The sequence below is a fragment of the Artemia sp. Qi Xiang Cuo genome, chromosome 6, assembly GCF_049724085.1.
Source record: "Artemia sp. Qi Xiang Cuo chromosome 6, ASM4972408v1, whole genome shotgun sequence".
NCBI classification, from domain to species: Eukaryota; Metazoa; Arthropoda; class Branchiopoda; order Anostraca; family Artemiidae; genus Artemia; species Artemia sp. Qi Xiang Cuo.
The window spans coordinates 57,648,034-57,667,541 of NC_142799.1; the positions used below are offsets into that span (position 1 = coordinate 57,648,034).

Genomic DNA, 19,508 nt, shown 5'->3' on the forward strand with positions numbered 1-19,508 from the left:
GACGGAATTCATGATGTTTTAACCTTTTTTCCATGACATTTCAAGGAAAATTTCAATATTTCTTCGGATCCAGATTTGATCGTCGATTTATTAAAACTAAATTTTGTTGGATGGATGCTAGACTAAGTGTTAACTTAGTTGCATCTTTCTTCTGTATTTATTTTTTGGGGTCATTGTCTTTTTTTGTAATACAGACAAATTGTTCAAGTTTGTACACTTCTTTTTATTTGTGCTTTTACGACCTTTGCAAGCTACTTTTTTTGCGATCGTAAGAGCTTTTGATATTATGGAACAACATTTTAAAATGATTTATTTCGGTTTACGAGTGTTGAACAGTTAGCCTATTTTCATCATTTGTGTTAGTTGAATAACAGCTTAATAAAGGTATGCTTCATGAAAAACTGTTGTAATTTGTTTTGGTAAATCTGATGTGCATGTGTCATAATTAGGTAAAATCGTTTTATGGCAAAATTTTATAGTTTTCTCCGTTTTTTAATAATTTTTTTTCATAGTGCTACTTTTTTTTAATTGTGTAGAAGATTTAGAAGATTTTCATCAGATTTCTAATGGATAGGTAATCTATTAAAATTGAATTTTTCGTTGGTTGAATGCAAAATTGTGCTTTCAGTTTCGATAATCCAACTTTCTTGTGCATTTTGTCTTTTTTTTTTGCGCGCACATTTTTTTGTGTTGCAGATCCATTTTCAAGATTCTGCTCTAGGTATTACCTATATTTTTAATAAATATATACCCCTTTTCTTAGTTCATATCAGATTTGTTTTCATTCTTTTAGAAACCATATATTTTAAGTGACTTGTTTAAGTTCACGGGGTCGAACTATAAGACTGTTTTTAAAATGAGTTGTGCTTCATAATGGGATGCTTCACAAAAAGCTGTAGTAAAGTTTTTCTTAATCAGCCTTATGTGCTGGTACACCCTTCAAAGGAGATAGGCAGACCCTACTGTCAATATGATCTTATTCCTATAAATAAAAACCTGATTCCATATCATCAGGTGGTGAAAACTATTTTTTCAAAACAAATTTCAAAAAATTACCCTAATCAGAGACAAATTTATACAAATGAATAAAAATGGTAAGAGAGGTGGAGCAGCTTTATGCATTCCATCCCTGGACCTTAATCTTGATATTCTTCTTCCACTGGGATCCTTTATTTTGTCTGCTGAACTGTGTACCTTCCACCTTGCCCTAGATCTTTTATAGTGTTTAGAGTCTGAAAGTATTCTCTCTTTAACTGACTCCCAATCTGCAATACATGTGCTCTCAAGTTTAAACAGAATTATTGATGATAAGGGCACACTTCTTGTGTGGATCACACAAGAAGTGTGATTTTGTATCTTGACCAAGTCCCCTCCCCTTCTTTTTCATAGATTAAAATTTTGTTTAGTGTCATATCGAAAAAATCTAAATATTGGTTATTACATGGTCTAAGAATTTAGGGTACTTGTGCATAAAATGGTACCCACAAAAGAAGTCAAGTTTTGTTAATGCTAATGAAAACAAATAGGATGAATTTATAATAGATTAGAAACAAATTTGGGCTATAAATTTGCACGTTGTGGGGTGGGGGGGGGTTGGTAGAACATAGCACATGTATTCGAGTTTTGTGTTTTATGTTTCAGCAATGGTAGCATAGGGGCTAGATCAAAATTATATATGGAAGCTTTATTACCCTAAATTCTGGACGGAAGAAGATCTCATAATATGGCAATCCGAGAGCCATTTCTAAACGAGTTGACGGGTAAATAAAACTGCATACATGGCTTCAAAGATAATGTAATTCGGAATTAATGTTTATTTACTGCGTACACTAAAAAAAAGTCTCAAATGCTGAAAACGAATGCATTTATACATATGTATGTTACTACTATACACTGGAAATAAATTTATACATCTTAGATGTCCTTGTCATTGAAATTATCCGGTATCGAAGGCAGGGACGTAATTTGCTGTAGGACAAGAGCGGCAACTTGTCCCTCCACACCCAATTTTGCCCCCCCCCCACTAGACCTCATTTTGCCCGCCCAGCTGAAATTTAGTTTTTGCAAAAAATCTTGTCACTAAGATAAGCCTGCAAAATACAAATATCCAGAGAAACAGGCAGTTTTCTTTAGTATATTTTTGTCTTTACGGTAATATACAAAATCATTTTTCAGTTTTCACTGTCATTTTCATTTGATTTTGGGAAAATTGGCTCCAACTTTGCCACCCCACTCCCCAGGATTTTGAAAAAATTACGCCACTGATCGAGGGGCAAATAAAATTGATTGCATGACTTCTAAGCAAGACTGTATATCTTTGGTTTCCTTTTTCTTGGGGGGGGGGACAAAAAAACATGAAAATTTGTTTATATGGTTGAGTTTTTTTGGAGGATTTTTTACGAGTCTGACAAAAATTCCAGAGGGGTTAAACCACCTTTCAATAGAGCCTTGCTTCTGAGAAAATGTTTCAGTTTTTAACGAGTTGGGCAAATCCAATAAAAAATCAAGTTTCGAATTAGGTTTTTAACGAAAGTTTATTTTATCTACTCAAATATTTATTGTGTCAGCTAATTCTCTCCTCAGACGGTTTCCTCTCAAAAAATTCTCCCGGCGCATAAAATTTTCCTCAATCAAAATGAACCTCATTTCTTAAAATTACCAGTTTATATAAAATCACCTCTGACATATTGTTTTTATTTTCCTCCGTCAAGGTACAAGGCCTTTTGCATAGAAACATTTGCTCCAATCTATTCATTTGAAAACTTCAACCAATTCTTGCTCCCTTCTTACTAGTCAAACCACACATTCTTGATGACAACTAGTCATCTGTAAGAGTTTGCTAAATCTTAGATTCTTGCTAAAATATTACAGATTCATGCCACTAGATTATGTATTTAATTTTCATGCTTTTGATAAGTAACTTGTCCTTTTGGTGTAAATTGCAGCTGATGGCATATCGAAAAATCACTGTTTCAAGTTTTTTCATATACTAAAATTGAAAGAAGCTAGAAAATGCAAAAATTCTTTTTACCCGAGTATTTTTCAGAGCCCAACCTAACTACGACCTGAAAACAATAATATAACTTATAGTTGGACAAAAGTTTTTTTAAATATCTCTTTCCTAACATCATTTGGAACTTGCAAATTATTATAAGTAGTAACTAATTACTTAATTTTTAATGAACTTATAATTAATTGAACCAAGGATCCAAATTTTTTGATACCACAACAATAAATGGCAAACGAAAAAAGAATATAAAAAAACTACAATATTTTAAGATGTACAGATTTTGGCTCATGAAATTGAATATAACAACGGACTATGACAAATAGCTTCAGAATCAAAATCTGACCCAGTCGAATAAAGATCCACCAGCATTTTTGGTCATTCATCCCCCACCAAACAAGCAGTGCAGTTAAAACCTACTTAGAATCTATACTTAGACCTTGAAACTAGAAGAGACTAAATTTTCTCTAAAGTCATGTCTAGCAATAGACTTATTAGAGTGACAGAAATTTTTTTTTCACAACCCACAAGAGGACATTTTTCAACTAAAAGTAAAGAGCTACTAGACTAAATCAAAGATGTGCAGAAATAATAACGAATAATTATTCAAACTTAAATTTTCTGTAAACTATTGTCTAGTGATGAACTTGTTAGAGTGACAAAAACTTTTTTTCCACAAGAGGACATTTTAAACTAAAAGTAAAGAGCAAATCATGAATTTATGCACAGTTTTAACTAGCTAGGGCTAAATTTGTTAACGATGGATCATTGAGGACATTTTTCAACTAAAAGTAAAGAGCTACTAGACTAAATCAAAGATGTGCAGAGATAATAACGAGTAGTTGTTCAAACTTAAATTTTCTGTAAACTTTTGTCTAGTGATGAACTTGTTAGAGTGACAAGATCTTTTTTTTACACAAGAGGTCATTTTTCAACTAAAAGTATAGAGCTACTAGACTAAATCAAAGATGTGCAGAAATAATAACGAATAATAGTTCAAACTTAAATTTTCTGTAAACTTTTGTCTAGTGATGAACTTGTTAAAGTGACAAGAACTTTGTTTTCAACAAGAGGATATTTTTCAACTAAAAGTAAAGAGCTGCTAAACTAAATAAAAAAACCCATTAATTTATGCACAGTTTTAACTAGCTAGGGCTAAATTTGTTAACGATGGATCACTGAGGACATTTTTCACCTAAAAGTAAAGAGCTACTAGACTAATCAAAGATGTGCAGAAATTATAACGAAGAATTGTTCAAACTTAAATTTTCTGTAAACTTTTGCACATTGATGAACTTGTTAGAGTGAAAAAAACTTTTTTTCCACAAGAGTACATTTTCAACTAAAAGTAAAGAGCTGCTAGACTAAATAAAAAAAATCATGAATTTATGCAAAGTTTTATATAGCTAGGGCTAAATTTGTTAACGATGGATCATTGAGGACATTTTTCAAATAAAAGTAAATAGCTACTAGAATAAATCAAAGATGTGCAGAGATAATAACGAGTAATTGTTCAATCTTAAATTTTCTGTAATTTTTGTCTAGTGATGAACTTGTTAGAGTGACAAGAACTTTTTTTCCAGAAGAGGTCATTTTTCAACTAAAAGTAAACATCTACTAGACTAAATCAAAGATGTGCAGAAATAATAACGAATAATAGTTCAAAATCAAATTTTCTGTAAACTTTTGTCTAGTGATGAGCGTTTTAGTGACAAGAACTTTTTTTTCAACAAGAGTACATTTTTCAACTAAAAGTAAAGAGCTGCTAGACGAAATAAAAAAAAATCATAAATTTATGCACAGTTTTAACTAGCTAGGGCTAAATTTGTTAACGATGGATCATTGAGGACATTTTCCAACTAAAAGTAAAGAGCTACAAGACTAATCAAAGATGTGCTGTGCCCTCCTCAACGCCTGGCTCTTTACGCTAAAGTTTGACTTTCTCACAACTCTTTTTTAAACAATGAAAACTTTAGTGTAAAGAGCGAGGCGTTGAGGAGGGCACAGCCTCTTTCATATACGGAATAATTTCTGTTCGTTTTAAGTTTTAATGTAGCTCCTTACTTTCAGTTTAATTTTTTTTTATTTGAAGGCTTCAAAAGCGGGGGTTTGGGGGGTGGCAGCCCCCAAACTGTACCTTCTAATCCCTGTACGTTTTAGGGTTCGAACTTGTGACTCAGCTTCTTTAACTCTTTAGAAAACGTAGTTTTTTCCAAATACTTTCTGCACGTTTTTGTACAGTTTATTACTTATTATTGCTTGACTAACTGTTAGATGATTGTGTATTATTCTTTTCTTTCTCGACAGGGTGTTTTAAGGGTCAACCTTGTAACTCAGCCTCTTTAACTCTTTAGAAAACGTAGTTTTTTCAAATAATTTAAAAAAGAAACTGAGTTTCTATTTTAAACTTTAAATTCAGTATATAAAAAATTTCCTCTGACGGGGAATCAAACCCGGGTCTTCCGCCTGATAGCCAGGAGTATCGACCACTGTACCAAACAGACACAATTTTAATTGTATTTTTAGTATGTGGAATCTAATTTTGACGCAAGCAAATCCCCACAAAACTTGATATTTGGTTTTTAGAAAACAGGCAAGGAGTGATCGGATTGAGCTTAAATTTTAAGGATAAGCTCCCAGGCCCCAGGAAAGCTCATCCTTTAAATTTCAGCCTGATCAAACAACGTTAAACGGGAGATGTGGTGGGAAAAATTAACATGTGCTCTTATAGGAAAACGAGGTTTTTCGTAAATGTAAATTCGGGGGATAATTTTTTCGGTCTGAAAATATCAAAAGGCCCTAACAGGTCGAATTCCGGTTCGAATGAGTCCTCATTCACCCAGATCTGTTGCCAACTGTGGCCCGTAGGTGTGGCTAACAAAAAAAAGAGAAATGAACATTAAGTGGCTATATCTGGTTTTTGGAAAACAGGGAAGGAGTGATCCTTCCCTGTTTTCCAAAACCAGGGAGCTGAAATTTTGAGCTGAAATTTTGAGGATAAGCTTCCGGGCCCTAGGAAAGCATAACCTCTAAATTTCAGCCCAATCGGACAACGTTATAGGGGGGCTGTGGTGGAAGAGTAGAAACTTCCGACCCAGTTTACCCCATGAAGATAAAATCGGAGGAGGAGAAAATTTCGCAGGTTTCTTAGTTTGAGCTTGGGCTACAAAATGTAATATCCGACGTCTCTCTGCAACCTCTAGCACCTGGAACCGCTTAAAATTGTGGTGGGTCACCTCTTTATAGAGGCACAAGTGTGCCTCCTTGATTCTGTAGCTCAAAATCACTATGAAATCTAGACAGGCGTGTTGGACAGTAGAAACGTGTCCCCTTATTCTTTCCCTCCCCCAGAACTCTACTGATATCTGTAATTGGGTTAAAATGGCCAATTGCATTGGGTTCACTAGGTGGTGTGTATAACAACCAAACCCAGTGCTTCACCAATTCAATTGACGGTCCCCTTACTTGGAACAACACCCCTTTTGTATTAGAACGTGCTGCATTCTCAAACTCAGTTTCATACTGGATCACAGTAACGCCGATATTTAAATGGGCATTGGCCCTTTCAAAAATATCAATTTACCTTAGCGTTACTGGAAATTTTCCCTCTAAACATGAGAAATCTACAGGGGGAAAATCAGAGCCCTCCTTTCCATGTACAGCCCAGTATTCTAAATTTTTCTTTGTTGCGTCACGTGCTAGAGGCTCGAATGCTGATATGAGGAAAGCGTACATGAAATATTTCAGACCTGTTTCAAAACAGATTCGTTAAACGAGTTGACAACCCTCTAAATCAGTATTATATTTTACAACTATTGACCTTTCCCCACCTCCTCTTAAAATAAAATCTTTTTTAAATTTACAATTATTAACACTTAAAATTCCAATAAATAAAACTACAGACCCACTCCCGTTCTCATTATAATTTTCGAGATGCGTAATAATGTGGTCTACCCATTGCATAAAAACCGTTTCATGATTTTCTAAATGTGGATAGACCATTAGCATCTCGGTATTTACATAATGGTCATATAACTCACTTTTACCCTCATTTAAATAAAATATCTTTAAAACAATTCAAACCTTAATTGAGTCCCTACCCCCCACCCCCCACAACTGAATCTGATTTTCTAACAGTGCACGAATTTTATCTACATATACATGAAGAATATCTATAGGGTCAAATATAAAATTCCCCCCATAAGCAAATTAAATGGATCCCCAAAGATTGCAGTATAGACTAATTTTTTATTTAATATCGAATTTGTTTGGTAGAATTCTGGCAGTTTTGTAAATTGTTTATTGTTACCCTCCCCCTCTTGTATATTATCCCCCCTCCACCCCTACTCTGTTCAATAATAGGGCTGTGAGAATCTATCGAAGTAATTTCATTCGATTGAACCGGAACTATGTTCATGTAATCTGAGGTTGAAGGATTCACAGTTAATTCACTGACAAAATCATCTAAAATTAGCATGGTATTTGGACTTAGCAATGTTAAGTCCCCTTGCTCAACTGTGCTAGGTTCTACATTGAAATAAATAGTTAATAAATTATCAATATTAAAAGGTATTTTTATGGAGTTACCGATATCATGCCACTCATTGATAGGTTTAGCTTCCTGGATGGCAAGAAACTCCATAGATCCATCAATGAGTTCTTCTTCTTCTTCTTCAACTGATGAGGGGGACACAACGAATATGGAACCAATGCAATCTATAAATGAAAATAGCTTATTTTCAAAGTGTCAAAATCACTCTATTTTCAAAATTTGATTATTATTTACATATGCTAAAAACACGCTTAGCAGTAGTAGCAATTGCTTAATTCACTACTCTATATGTTCTGAAAGTTGCAATTTAATATATGATATTTACAATCTAAAACATGACATAGTAGGTTTTGATTTTGTTCAAACAACCCCTCAAAAAATTTCATATTAATACTCTTTATCTGCTTTGAAAAAAAACCGGTGTCTTTGCTTGATTTGAGATGGATAGCCTATCCTTTTCATGATACACAACTTATCACGAAAGAAAGTTGTTCTAGTAATATTCGTAGAGGCAAGGTGAATCATTCGTTAATAAAGCAGTTTATATCGCAAAGGATTTTGCTACTTATCGTGAGCGGGATATATTGCCTTTTTTGGCTTCGCTAACCTAATTTGGCAGGATGAATGCATCCACTTGTTAAGATTCAAAGGGAGAACGTTATATTTTATCAGATCGGAAAATAGCGAGAAACAAAATTTAAACTCACATCTCCAAATTCCGAATGCACTTGAGTGCCAGATGGTCCTGGCAAAGCAAGATGGAGGGTGGACGGGGTGGTGACGTCATGCTCTTGTGCAACTGGGCCCGCAGTGTCAGAGGGATATGCAGCCGGTACGGCGATGTCACTGGCTTGGGGGGCAGGAGTAGTGGGACTCACCATCATGTGAGCAGCCATCCACTTCGTCTTTAATATTCTGCCAGGCTGCATTGGTGTCTGATCGGATGGGACTTAGGCGGGCAGGGCTGGTCTGGTAGGGATGTGGGTGGCTCTCGATGGGCCAGCCATCTCCAGCTGTTGCATGGGAATAGTGTCATTACCCTTAGCTCTCTTTTCAGGGGGAGGCGGGCATTTTTCATAATTGTCCTTAAAAAGAAAAAAAAATAGTATAAAATAACGACTCCCTGTTAGAGAAGAAAAGATATTAGTACCCTCCCTCCTTTTCTGCAAAGCAAAAAGTAAAATTTGCTATGAAGAACCTAGGCTTAGAAATCAAATGTTTTTATTGCACAACTTGTGAGAAATAAACCTTGACAATCAGTAGCTCCTATTTTTACCATTTAGAGAAAAAATTAAATTCACACCGTGTTGGAAATAAACCCGAAAAGCATAGAAATCCCATTTTTATCGTTTAGACAAAAAATTTAAAACATGCCTAGAGACGCAACGCATATATTTGCACGTTATTCCTGTAGGATCAAAGGTTTCTATAATTTAAAATGACCTGCACTTCAATAAACCTTCTCATAGTAGGTATGTGTCTTTTTCTTAAAAAAACCCATATAAACACTGAGAACTCAAAATGAAAAACAAATAGTATATGAAACTATTTATTATTACTAACACCCATCCCCTCTTGCAATTCAAAGGATTTACTGACGCTAGTTTGACCAAAAAGAAGCATATTTTTAGTGAAACCATTATAATGCTTAGGTCCTAATTCATGAGAATTAACAAGCTAGACGCGAACTTGACGGGTGCCAATAATCATCTCTATTTAAATCTTGGCGGCTTAATGTCATAAGGGGATCACTATACCTGAGAGTTGACGGAAGTAAGTTGCCACTTTTGCTAGAATACAGAAAGCATGAAAATTAAATGAATTTATCGAAAAAGAGAATTATTTCCAATTAAAGAATTAAAATCGTGAACAGGGGGGGGGGTTTGCATGGTAAAAAGAGCGTATTTTACGATTTCTAACGACTATAAACATCGTATAGTGGATTTTTTTTTGTGTTTGGGGGAGGAGGGTATACCCTGAATTTGAATATACTGGATGGGGACTACAAAAATTATTTTATTTGGAAATAACCTAAGAAAATTTACTAAACAGAGCTCACATTATAAATCATTGTAGCTAAGACTTCCAAATCATCAATATTCAATGTTATCTCCATGGCGGCTTGAGACTGTATGATAATTTAACCTCAACGTATGTCCATTATAATCCAAATCTCAAGGGCGAATTGTGATGTAAGGGAAACCTTACGGAACTCCCTGATTGACCTAGGAAGAGACACATGATTCTGTTCCGTTAGTGGATTAATATATTTAGAAACATCCCCTGATTGGCCCAGAAAGAGACACGTGATCCTGTTCCTCTAATGGGGTGGGGAGTTATTTGGTTTACAAATAGAGGGATATTTGTAAGATTTTTACTAGAGTTGCGGGGGGATATTTATGACGGGGGATTAAAACAACAGGTTAGTCGGGGAGTGTATGTCAAAGGCCATACTGAGTCAAAATCTGATTACTATGATGCAGGTTCCCTAGAGAGCGGTTGGAGCCCCAAGAACTAATTATCTTGAGAAATACTAACATGAAGAGACAAAATCAAGAAAGTAATGTATTTATTTTTACTCAAATTAGCGATACAAAGCTGATTTCAGGAAAATAAAATTATCTGCATTTTAATTTACTGTCATAAGCACTTCGATACAATTACACACTGGGGCATATGCAATGCAACATAGGTCTATTAATGATCTCAAACAAATTGTCAAAAGTTGTTAATAGCTAGATCATGGGTTCACTTACATTAGACTGCTCTTAAACTCTACTCAAAGACTGGTGCAAAATAGCTAAGTTCTAACTAACTGTACTCTCCAATTTCACCAGATTTTACATTCAGGCCTTGCGTAAAAGTTTGTTACATTGGTCCTATTTGTTCAACAGTATGTCCTATATTATTATTGGACAGGGAATACACCGATAGGCTACTTCAACTTTCCTACGATTTATAGCTCAAAGATTTCACTTTGGAATATTTCTTAACAAAACAAAGTGTTACTTTAGTAATTTTATTGCTAACGACTTGTCACTTAGTTTCCATATGGCTTTTGATTTATCACGGTGAAACTTGTTAAGGGACAATACAATTTAGTTGCATTGGAATACATAATCCTAAATTTAGTTTCAGAACAATGCAACTAGATTACATGAAAATACTTTTTATCTCTAGTGACTATTTTTTGTATGACAAATTTTACCTTCTTTTGATAGTTTGGAATTTCAAGCTATTAAAATTTAAACTGAATTTTTAGTCACCTGCTGCGTAACATTTGGTCACACTCATATTTATTGCATTTTTTGGTGACATAGAGATGGATTTATTTATTGCTAATACATTTTCTGTGGGAAAGATTATACAAACTTCGTTAAATCTAAATACATTTTTTTGCTGCTTTTAAATTTCACGATCAAGCCTTAGTCAATCCGTGGGTTACTTGAATTTGTAGTTTCATATTTTGGGTGACTTTATTTTACATGGGTAACTTTAATTTTGGAAGATTTGTGGTTTTTAGTTTTGATTCCGTCACATACTATCCTTCCCATTGTTAACGATGTCCTCATCGTTGTGTTTATCCCTTCTCTTTTTATTTTTTTGAATTTTGATCTCGTTTTATCATTGTTAATTTTTTTTTTGTACTTATTATTTGAATTAACTCATATTTAGTAACACATATATTTTTTTTTATATTCCTGATTGCTTTATGTGACTATATATATGAAAACATTTCTTAAAAATCCAACACCTATTCACTCTATTTGGCAAATGGGCCAAAGAGTTTTTACTGACTAACGCATTTGATTATAGGATTGAGTCCGTAAATTTTACCTTCCTTCACTTAATACCGAAAATGCCATCAGCTGTTATGCAAAGAATTCTGCATGGGCTCAACTCTATAATTTCTGCCTTTACAATTGTTTTACTACACGACATGATATTGATTACTGAAAATACACGTTCCTTACTTTAATACTACACTATACTTTCACCTGACGCTATACTGATACGATAAGCTATTGAACTCTAAAAGTAGCTTCTTACATCTAACTTATAACACACAAATATATTAATTTAAAAAAATTTGTAAAAGAAATGATTGTATACACATATTATGATATTTTAACTATGTGTCTTGGAGTAGTAATGGAATAATGTCACTTGTTTCATCTATTTTATGAAAAATTTCTGAATACTCATTTAAGTTACATGTTATATACACAAGATTTCACACTTACTTCATCATTCTACGTGTATATAATACTCACATACGGTGTCACTTTATTTTGGGCTTCCATTGAATTACTTACTGAGCCGGCTAATTGTTTATGGTTTGTCTTCATGGTGTTTTACTTTTTGGTGCTTATTGCTTTGAATAAGCATTTTAAAATGTTCATTATTCTGACTTCTTGCACAAAGTTGTCCGTGCGCGGTTTTTCACATCATATGCGAGGGGTTGGTGTCATGTCAATATGTTTACTATGTACATATCCCTTGGGTAATTGATTACAGGAAATGGGTATCTTGATCGCTGGGCTGGGTATCTCTTTTGGGCACTCTTATCCTCGGGAAAATCTAATACGCGCACAGTTTATGTTTCCCGTAAATTGTTCACGTTCAGTCTTTCTTTTATTTGAACAAAGGGCTGTGTTACGATACGTAAAGGTAACTATGGTTGGATCAAGATTCGATCGTAGTGTCTGGGTTCGACGCATTGTCTTTGATTCCTGCTTACATGATACGCAATCATAGAGGGCTTAATCACTGGGATTATAATTACAATAACTTGGTTAGGTCTCTTCTCTGAATACTTTATTTTTGGAAGATTTGGCACGCACAGTTTTTATTTTCCACAAAATTGTTCATGTTTGGCTCTTCTTCTCATGGAGGATGGTTTGTTTTTGCGACACTTAATAAGGATGGGATATGTTCAAAACTTAAACTTGGAATCTTGTTTCAACATATTGTCTTTGACCTGGGGTTTAAGATACATAATCATTGAGGGATTAACTCCAGGGTTATTCATGGTCCTTAGGAATTAATATTTGGGAACTTTCCGTCTAGGATAGTTATTTGACGGATTTTTACGCAGTTTTACGACATGCTTGGGTCGGGGTGGCTCTCTAGATAATCGTCGATTAATGCATATATGTGGTTTTTTTTCTGTTTGACGATATTGTTTGAATAGTGTTAACTGGTACTAGGTTTTGGTAACTGGGATTGTTATCAGGGTATTGCCTTCAGGGATTTAGTTGGTGAGTACTTATCGTTGGTTGACGAATGATGAGAATAGATGCTATTAGGTTGTATCTATGTTGCGTGGTGGTATACCATGAATGAATTTCCACTGATTACTCTGCTTCCTAGAATATAAATATCTAGGCAGGATCATATGCTCTTTACAATCACGAAAGTTAAAACACGTAAGGCAATAATACATAATTTATGGAATATTGTAAAGGGACTATGATTTAAAGCAATAGTTGTGATAAATCACTCTTACGATATCGAATTAATATGAGTAAAGTCAAATTTAAAGATAAAACAAATAAGAGCAATTTTCATGCTTTTTATTTGCATATTGCAGCGACACTGGATTACTGCAAGACAAGCTCAGTAATTAAAAAAATGATTGAGTATAAGAAGAAAAACACAATATGAAAACTTCAAAAATAATACTCATATATATATGTTTAGCACATGTTCAGCGTTTAATATATTTTAAATGTTCTTCAACACTCAACTACTTTAGCATTTACTTTTCAACTGTCTAACTACAAATGAGGTAGGTTACATGGTTTTATGAGAGGTCTTGATTTACTATAAATTTTCAAGCCTTTACTGTTTACGCGCGTCCATGCCACCTATGAAACGCATATTTATCTTTACAGTTGCAGGGCTCACGTAAACAATAATTAGAGAGATGGGACTGGAAATGGCACGAAGGAGGACCTCTACACCCATTCGCTCGATCAAGTCTTCCCTTATTTTTTTTGGATTAGGGGTTACCAGGGAGCTCTGGGTTCAGGTTTTGCATCTCACTCGACTCGATGTGATCTGTATTTACTCTTTTTCTACGTGTTCTCATAATTTTTCCATAATTCAGGGTTAATAACGTTCTTATAGCCAGAGAAATTATGAACACGAAACCTTTTGTCAGGAGCATGTTCCACCAAATTTTTTTTTTAAAATAGTTCGTATCTACTTTCTACATACGTCAGTCTTTGGTCTTCATTAGTAAATAGGGGAATTTGGGAGTCTAAATCTTCTCTTATTTTTGTAAGCGATAAAGTTCCCTTGACATTCTCAATTTTTGACCATATTGTGGCGTTTACTTCCTCGTTATCAATATTTGGAATGGTGTACAATAAGTTGACTGGTTTGATATTGATTACTTTAGGGCTTATTATATTCGTGCTCGTGGTTATCAATGGTGTATGTACTGTGGCTTCTTTGGTTACTAATCGACACCCTTGTTTTATGGTTATTGTTCCCATGTCTTGTAGTAGTGATTCGGTTCTGTAACTACGATCGATTCGTTCTGTGATATTATAACATGATATGGTCCCAACTGTTTCCTTTGGAACTGAAAATAGCCATAGATCATTTCTAAGATGAATAAATGTCTCTTGTTTTAAACTTCCTACTAACGCTTCGCACGAATTAGGAATTTCTTCTCGTTGAGTTTCTTTTAAAAATATATCTAACATACAGGATCCGGATTTCACATTATAAATAGGCAGGGTTAGCTGACATACCAGATTTATAAACTCTACACATTTCTTAATGTTATTTGGGTTAGTCAAGGCATATTTCCTTCTATCTTAATCGACTAGCAAGTATTCCACTTCGGGTGTAATAGTCATAAATGAATTGGTTTTGCCTATATTGGCTGGGAACGTAGAAATTTTATATAAGTCATATATGGATTGCTGATTCATTAATGGGATTGTTACTACTGCAAATAGCTGCTCGTACATCTCCGTGATGTGTACCTTTAGCTTGGTGTAATAGTGGAATACGTTTGATACTTCTGGTTCTGTGGGTAGATGTAGACCGAATGTTAGATATGTTTTTATTTCATCTAAGATGCTTTTTAGGTTTGAAGGATCTACCAGGTCGTAGGATATGGTTCATCCAGTAAGGGCAAATAACGCAAATTCAAATTCGCTAACATCAGTTGCTAGGTTAAGTAATGACATTGTCACTCTGTCGATTGATACCATGGTGAGGCCATCTTATATCAAACGATTTACTTCGTTCTTCAAATTATTCATTATATTTACTGTCCTTGAGATTTTCTTTGAGATTGCCTCAATTTTATCCCTCTGATAATTTGCTATGCTGGCTTGTATTTTTTGGACATGTAAGGTTACGTTAATTTCGTTGTTTATTTTTCTTACGTTTTTCATTAGGATATCTAGGTCTTCTTCAGCTGATAGTCCAAATAAGCGTGAAGCCGATTCTCCTACAATTGATATTAGACTAGCGGATCTGCGGTATTTGCTTCTTCAATAGAATACCTCGAAGATTCTCGTGGTACTTTGCTTTATTTTTTTTATTTCCGTATTGAACAATTCAAATAATGCTTGTAGTCTCTGCCTATACAATATTAAGAAGAAGTGGTGAATTGATACTTTTAGGATGTTTTTCTCATTTAGTTCAGGTAATGATTCGACGTAATCTTTGGTTGGCCTATCGGCCATGGCCAGTCTGGCACATGTATATTTACCGTCAATTGTCCAACATTTCTTGGGTACGTATTCTTCTTGTTTCTTATTTTCTGAGCTTTTCTTCTTGCTATTAGTATCGTACCCTTGAACTACTATAGTATGGGTCTTGGTATGCATTGTTGGGATTCTCGCTCTTGTTTGTATTAATATTTTGCCAAAGGAATGGGTATACGTAGCTTTTTGTCCGGTCGACCATGTTCATTTTGTATAAACCGTTGGTTTCAAATAAGTCAGAGGGATTAATTTTGTTTGTGTATCACCATCTAGTTTGATCGGTCCTGAAACCGTATTTGTTGCGATTGTCGATAATGAAGATTGAATTTCTTCGGCTCGTGCCCTAGTCTCTTTGTCCGTGTGCCAGTGAGTCGGGTTTTGAGAATGCTGAAAGACTAAAGTGGAGGCCTGGGTTTTTTCGGGACGAATTTTTCCCTAGTTTCCCCTAATTGGGCTAAAATTCCTTTCCGGGAATGAAGACGTTGGTTAGGAAGTTGGATTCAATTTTGAAGTTCCTCTATTGTAAAAGGGTTTTGTTGTACCTTTAACAATAGTGTGTCTTGTAGTTTTGTTGGTAGGGGATGTTTAGCAGAAATATTAGAAGTGATTCAATGGAAAGGATGTTCAGAGAGGAAGGAGGTGCATCTGCCTCTGAGCAAGGTGGCAGGCAGCCTGGAGAGCAAGAGTTGGCTACCAAAATGCTTCAAATTCAGTCGAAGCGGTTTTATATAGATGTCAAGCCAAATGGGAGAGGAAAATTTATCAAAGTTGCAGAGATTGGAGCTGACAGAAGGCGGAGTCAGATATATCTAGCCATGTTAACTTCTGCTGATTTTAGGGACCAACTTTCTACTTTTAGTGATTACTATGCATCATTAGGACCATCCAATCCAGAGACTTTGTCTGAAGATGGCAAGCTCAAATCAGAAATGATAACGAAAGATAATTGCCGCTATTACTTAGAATTGAAAGAGAATTCTAGGGGACGATTTCTTAGAGTGTCTCAGAAAAGTGCCCACGGAGGGCCTCGTGCCCAAATTATGATTGCAGATCAAGGCATGATTGAATTCCAAGACGCCTTGGCAGATTTATTGGAAGAATTCGGTACAGACGATGGTGGATTAAAAGGTAAGCCTTCTGAAGGCAGACATAAGCGCGTTGAAAATAAGAATTTCTATTTCGACATTGGAGAGAACAACAGGGTGATCTATATGCGTGTTTCTGAGGTAAAGACGAACTATAGGACTGCAATCACAATCCCCGAAAAAACCTGGTCAAATTTTGGGAAATTTTGAGCGAGTTTTGTGACAAGATGAGCGAAGAAATGGCTCAGCAACTGCAAAAGACTGTTGGATCTGAGAGTATTTAGGATACAAAATGACAGATGTTTTGAGGCCCCTCTCCTTGTTTCAAATTAAAAGGACACCATGTTTAGATAATCTTTTTGATGTGGATATGTCTTTGACAAGGTTTATCTCTGGGGTACTCGGTAACCCGGTCACTCTATGTTACCCAGTGACATTAAAGGTTGGGATGATACTGTGATGATTTCTAATTTTTTTTGTAGTTAAAAAAAAGGTATGAGTTGTGTTTGATTGATAAATGGGAATACTATTTTACAACCCGGTGGCTTTAGCTGTTGTGTGACCCGGTATTCAATTTAGCGTCTGACACATATGCTAAACGGAAATAGTGTTTTAATACGAGTCCTGTTTTTTAGCATAGTTTTAATGCGTCTGCGACTTTTTCATCGTTTTCAATTAGATTTGTTTAAATAATTACATCATGATAGTGGCTAACCGCTATTTTTCTAGTTGATATGAAATCGAGGAGTGGGGTTGTAGATGTTGAGATAAAAAATCGTGAATTTGAAAACTTTCTGCCAAATTCTCAGAGATAATTCTAATACTAGATATATTACAACGTTGAAATAAAAAATAAGAATAAGCTTAGCAGGGAATTACAAGAAAATCTTTTTGATTGTATGGGTTGTTGCAAAATTTGTATTGTAAAAATGGTTGAAAGGAATAAAAAAAAATGACTAACACGTCGAGGTAATGTGGAAGAATGCTTGTATAAGTTTCTTTAAAATGTCAAGTTCCTATTGTTTAATTCAAGTTTCTTTCTTTCTAAATGTAATAAGTAACAAAATAAAAAAAAGAGGCTAGCAGACTAAATTTGTCCTTTTTTTCATCGTAATCTCTGGTTTTATATTATAAGCTCTGGCTAATTGTACTATATATTTTTAATAATTTAATAAATTTAATTTTAAATAAAAAAAATTATATTTTTATTATATAAAATTATTAATTTTGTATAATTTTGTATCGTAATCTCTAGTTTAATATTATGTCTGACTTTTGCAAGTAAAATTTACCTGGGGTATTATAATCGATTTTCTAAGTACTTTTTGGGCAGTTTGTTGTTTGCTTTCAAAATCTTTAATTCTAGTCTTAACTATCTTTTGATGTCACACCTAATTTCTGTTTTGTGTAGCATTACTATTTTATGTTTCAACTATTTGATTTGTAGTGGATAGACAATTTGGTCATGATGATGTTTCTTTTTCTTTTGTGAGGGTGTTTTATTTTTATGTGTTTTAATGTATTTTTACTTCTTTTTTTCGTTTAGTGTTGGATATTCTTTAATTTTGTTCGAGTGGGCATTGGGACTGCGGCAACATATCGCCTTAAAGCTAGGCAATGAACTATATTGTACCGAAAATGTAGGGGGATTAATCGGAGACTTGTTTTGTTTGAGAAAAATCATTCAGAGACATCTTTGTCGCCCTACTCCTCTCCTAAGCTTAAAGGGTTTATTTAAATAGTTATATCCTAAAATGACTATAGACAAATGCGGCTGAGCTTCTGAGTAGGAATACCGTTCCCCGAAATAGACCTCAGCATTAAGTCTGGTGCCTTACAGGACACAAGAACACAAGGCACACCCTAAATCTTTTCGTCTCTAAAAAAGGGTGCTACATCTCAGTATTTGTAATCAAATAAGCCCTTCCCCGAATTTCTGTCAGTTTCCGTCCTGTATAATGAGACCGGAAAACAAATGAAGAAAATGAGCAGCAAGGAATCAGATTGAATCTCCTTTAGGGGAATCTTTTCACTAAGAAACTCCTTTGAGATTACTTTGAATTGCATCATTTGATTTGACCTGATATTCGCTTCATTGAAATAACTTTTGGGCATAGGAGAGAAGTATGGGGAAAACTAGTTTATATTTTCAAAATTCTCGGAAGCTCGACTTACTTTGCTTTTAGGCAGTTTTCGAGGAGGTTTTCTGCGAAATCTATAGATGAAAAAAAGTTCTGTCACTTTCATCCCCACATTCTCCTCCTCTAACTAATTTTCAGTTTTTATTGAATCTTTGTTCAATTTTTTATTTTAGTCTTTTCAATTTTTATCGAGTCTCTTTACTGTAATTGTAATGGAGAATTTAGCATTGAAAACTATTGAGAATGAGATCTTTTTATTACTAAACATTTCTTTTTACCATACAATTTGTTTAATGATATTTTCTTGTTACTATAATTCTTTTTAGCTTATATTTTACTTTTAATTTCCGTTTTTTTAAAGATCATTCCTGTATAAAATTAGGAAGATATGACTTGGTCTGTTCCACAATATCAAAAACAAGTCTAGTGTTTTTGAACTTTACAGCCTTAATTAGAATAAGGTAAATAAATATACTAGCTCTTTGGCGAGAATGTGAGAATCGCGTCGGGGAGAGACAACCAAACCACTGCCATTCTTATGATTTAAAATAAATGTGTGAATGTGGCATAATTATGCTATTTTTTGGGGCTGATCAATTGTTATAGCGTCAAAATAAGTCAAATCTATTCAATATAAGAAACAAATCAAACAAAAAGAGATTGTTTGTTTTTAAATCTGAGTATTTTATGTTTCCTACTATATTATTTTCAATATATATTAACGAAACAGTATTGATAGTTTTGACATGGCCATTTTAGTTTACACTAAATTTAATTTAAGAGGTGATCAACAGTTTAAATTTTATAGTATGAACAAAAGCAGTTTTCTGTTGGGATTTCTAAAATAGTTCAATATACCCTAAGTAATACTTGTAATTTAGGGCATATCTGGTGTATTTAGGGATTTCAGATATCCACAAAAAAACAATGGTTTCTTAATTCTACAGGCCGCACCAATTCTGATGGGGGGGGGGGTTATTTGGTTTACAA

At 34.3% G+C, this 19,508-nt stretch overlaps 1 protein-coding gene and 1 pseudogene across 1 annotated transcript in view; both read left to right on the plus strand.

Moving 5' to 3' along the window:
* LOC148951433 (uncharacterized) overlaps window positions 1–19,508 on the plus strand; it is a 128,119-nt gene that overhangs the window by 39,777 nt on the left and 68,834 nt on the right. The gene's annotated exons all lie outside the window — the stretch shown is intronic.
* LOC148951434 (transcriptional regulator protein Pur-beta-like) lies at window positions 15,792–16,661 on the plus strand (annotated as a pseudogene).